Below are 4,945 nucleotides of genomic sequence, written 5' to 3'. Positions count from 1 at the left end.
GTAAACAACATATAGTATCAGTAGCATCAGAATTGATGTAAATAGGATTCTAATAAAATCAGTAACTTTGTACCTGATAGTGTCCTTTCTCAACATATACTGTCCTCACACAAACAGCCAAGTAGATTCTCTTTTTAGCGAGGTAATTAAGTACATATGTAAAACACCACATCCCAACATCGTACCTTAGCATAGTGAAGACATTGACACAGGAAGTACCTACGATCTCCCGCCATTATCTTCTGTTTCGTTTTTGTTATTGTTGTGCGCCTACATCACTATGGAAATAAACGAAAACTGCGGGTACGTTTTCGTAACAATTAACATTTATGTTTTCGAGGTCATGGGATATATTTACATTTAGAAATATATACACATTTCTTGTTTAAATTCAATATTAAAATCAATAAACATTTCTTTTAAGGTCAATACCATTATGCAGGCCAATAACAAGAACGAAGGTAAATGCGTCACATTTCCATGACAATAAGTGACGCCAATCATGACACGTTTCCAGAGTTTGATTGCTTTTAAGTTTTACTTATTTCACATCAATTTGTTAAATTAAGCATTTCTTTTTTTAAAATTTCACATACCTTTGGAATTACGTTTTCTTTACCCGTGTAAATCCCCCTAGCAAACGACTTTAAAGAAAGCCGAATATAAGTTTACAGCTATTGCCGTCATGCAGCTTTCTCCAGTCATATGACTAAAATACAAATGGACTCCTAGGTGCGTGCATGTTCAGACTTCCGGCAAATGTTCCAAATGGGAATATGTATTCTCATCTGCACTATTATCTTCGAGCCAGAAATGTGGAGATTGCACCCAAAAGAAGATTCCATATTTTTTGGTGTTGCAAACTGTCTGTGGAACAGAAGATAAAAGAGTGTAACAATAAACGAAGATAAAAGATTGTAACAATAAAAGAAGATAAAAGATTGTAACAATAAAAGAAGGTAACATATTGTAACTGTAATTCATCTTGAATTTGATGTCTATTAAATAACGTCGACTTACGGTCTACATTTTAGGATTTATTGAAGACAGCTATAGATTTTTATATTGTTGTTCCTTTTGTACTGACAACTTATTACTGTTTCACTCTAACACAGCCACGGTAAGTGCTTCAATGTTCTATCATTGATATATCGCTCGTTGTATACTTTTGCATTAAAAGGAAACTCAGCAAACTTCGTTTCCTTTGACGGAGACATTTATTCATCTCATGGTATATCCATGATACAGCTTACGTAATATACATATACTCTATATTGCGCCAGTATATATATATATATATATATATATATATATATATATATATATATATATATATATATATATATATATATATATATATATGTTTGTGTGTGTGTGTGTGTGTGTGTGGAGAATATGAGGACTGGAGACCTTTGAAAACTGGCTACATTTTAAGTTACTAATAGCACATGTATTAATACACGCGCAATCAAACTAAACGTAACTTGAATTCCTACAGAGACACTAGTTTTAAAATCAAGCAAACACGATCGATGAAAGAAAGTGTTAATGCATAGAATGGTATAAATAAAAGACGTAAATCACATTCAAACAATTATTGCCTCATAGTAATGGTTTACAGCTGAGCTGGTACAAAATAAAGTACAGAATTTAACAGAGGAATCAATATTAGAATTGACTCTAAATAGAAGAAACGTATTTTGTGTGGGTGAGCGGGTGCGTTTCAGCATAAATGAGAATATATCTGTCCATTGTTTTACGTTCCAGATGTTTTTCCTAAGCATGAGGAAAACGTCAGAGACTTTGAGGTTGCACCCAAAAGAAGATTCCAACTTATTTTGTGTTTCAAACCGTCTGCGTAACCGAACATACATACATATATATATATATATATATATATATATATATATATATATATATATATATATATATATATATATATATATATAACTCTACAAATGTTTCTGTTCATTAACGCTGATTTGCGACGAAGGGCATCAATTTTGTTTAATATTACTGTTACTCGTTTCTGGACACACGGTACTAATTATACAGAAGACCTGTGAACCAGTCTAGAAATGGGAAATTTGCCTTATAGCCAGTGAGAGATCAAAATACAATGCGTCATGCAATTTGATACCCTGTGATGTCATACTTGCTGATGTCAGCATGCTTGTGTTTCTTTTGTGTAGCATACATGCCATAGAAAGATAACATTAAGGTACAAAGTCAGAAAACAGTTATTTTAATAACAAGAATAAGCCACTAATAGCTACAATACAACACAGCAACATTTAAAGCGGATGCAATTCAGCTATAGACATTGGTATCACATAAAATGCTATTGTACTCTTATCCATGCACAAGCATGGCCAATTCTTTCTTACAATTATGTTCCAATATCAACGAGTAAACTACAAACTTTTTCTAAAAAAATTAAATATGGTTATAGGACACACGGTACTAATTATACGGAAGAACTGTGAACCAGTCTAGAAATGGGGAACAAATAATAGAGTATTTACTGGTTTGGTGGTCCATAATTGGTTAATAATGAAAATTAAAGTTTTAGTAAAAATATCTTTTGAGAGCTTATCCTATATGTAATTAAAAAAAATATAGACAAAATTCTATTGATGCAATTTTAATATTTTTACAGGCCTGACTCAGGAGTACTCAATAATGAAAGTAGCACCTGATTCATTTGGTGCAGAATCAATAACATGTGTTTCATGCACATGTAGATAAACAAAATGCCGCGGCTCATATGGTGGTCTCCACATATAAGCTTGCACCAAGGTTAGTTTGCATGGAGAATTATAGGTCTCACCATCAGCACCCAGACATTTTAAGTTATTGAATTTTGAACATGATAGTGTTTCCATATGTTTACTATTGGAGTTGAATTAGTACCATGAGTCCTTGTGCAGAAATGTGAACATATTCGTCCATTGTTTTACGTTCGAACTGTTTTTCTCAGCGCGAGGAAAACGCCATAAACGCGCTCAAAAAAGGTATTGACTTTTGTTTGAAATTACCGTTACTTTCATCCTCTTACTCTTACATCGCAACAATAAATGTTTCAAAAGTTAGCGAATCACAATAAATGTATGTTATGAGAGATGAAACATCTGAAATACAAATTATATATATATATATATATATACACACACACACACACACACACACACACACACAACTGAACCACACAAAGAGAGAGAGAGAGAGAGAGAGAGAGAGAGAGATTGGGGAATAAAGGTCCTCAAAACCGGCAACATTTTCAACAATTAACAGCACATGCATCGACGTTAAAACATATCAAATCAAAATCAATAAAACATGAATACCTACAACGACATCAGTCCTAAAACGAACCTGCACAGTCTATCAAACAAACTAGAATGGACACACAAATAAAGAAGACAAAAGGCACATTAAAACAAATAATGTAATAAATAAATGGTTTTGCAGCTGACTTCCTCTAAACTAAGTATGTTTCTGAACAAAGTAATGAATACCAGAATTGCCTCTGACAGAAGAATTGATTGGGTTTGCTTGCGTGAGTCTGCGTCGTTCCCGCAAAAATTAAAGATTTTGAGTGGTTTTATTTGTACAGGTTTTTAAATTATCCGGAATACATCTTTTAAAACATATTCATTGCTCAGTCTAAACAATTTAACTCCTCAATGGATCGTTTGGAGCCATGTCCGTCATATCCGGGTCTAGCAGCATTTACCCAAAATTAATAGAAATTCTTCAGAATGTGTAAGTACACTATTTAGCCATAGCTAATTTTGTTTTAATAATGAACATGATTCACGACAGCTGTTTTATTAACCTAACTCAGCAGTACCTAAAAACAAAGAACTAAAAGAAACAGCCCATTGACTTCTCTTTCTGCGTTTAGTGCAAATGTAAGGCCTTGTATACTTCAAGGTAGTCCATGTAAAACATGTACAGCTATTTCACACAAGGAACAATTCCTTTGTAAATAATAATGATGTAATTTAGTCTTAGGACTTGGAGCGTAGACATGAGTTTGAGAATCTTCACAGGGTCTTCGTCCCCACTTCACCGTCATTGCTTCCAAAAACATCTTCCACGTCATCTAGATGTGATACTAAAGTTATGTGACTGCCATGCCATTAACTATTTATTATAATGGCCGACTTTGATAAAAAGTGAGCGACTTTGTGGTAAGACTAAAAATATGATACCATGGTAGGTCGTAAAATTTCCTCATTAATAAAACTTTATTTATTAAAAAATAAAATGTCACCAAATAACGAGGGGAATGCTGAATGTATTAGATATATATTTCTAATTAAGCAGCCTATAGTCTTTGTCTGAATACAGACAAATCTAATTTACATCAACTTGTATTACGATCCCACTGCGATTGCAGAAGTATAGAGTATTATTTTTATGCTGTTAGTCTAGGTCCGTCCTTTTGTTCGTCCGTCCGAACTGAATCGATTTACATGTGCTAGCTCACAAACTATTTAATCTATACACATCATTTTGTCAACATATTTGGATGCGTATTTACATAATCCGTTTACATTTTCAAGCCACTATGACAAGTGTTTAAGAAACATTTATTTGTTTCTCATATAGGTATCTCTGTTTTAATTTTATAAACTGCCCTTTGCTGATATATACTAAGGGTTTACTTATGTTTTTATTGATTTTGCAATAAGTCAAAAAAATTGCGTTTGAACTTAATTCACACTCACCCATCTCGTCTGGGAACAAGTTGTTTTATTGACTCGCTTTATTGAAAGTGTAGTACATTCATTGTGATATATGCATAAATGATGTAGAAGTATTAATGATGATAAATATGTCAAAGTTGTTCTATTTATGTATTATTTATTGTCAGTATTGTATAATCTGGTTTAAGCAAATACGATATTTGGGTGCAGAGCCAACATTTTCTCTAGTT

This window comes from Sinohyriopsis cumingii, chromosome 14 (genome assembly GCF_028554795.1).
Source record: "Sinohyriopsis cumingii isolate HCF-2022 chromosome 14, ASM2855479v2, whole genome shotgun sequence".
Taxonomy (NCBI): Eukaryota; Metazoa; Mollusca; class Bivalvia; order Unionida; family Unionidae; genus Sinohyriopsis; species Sinohyriopsis cumingii.
Note: the sequence above shows the minus strand (reverse complement) of the source record.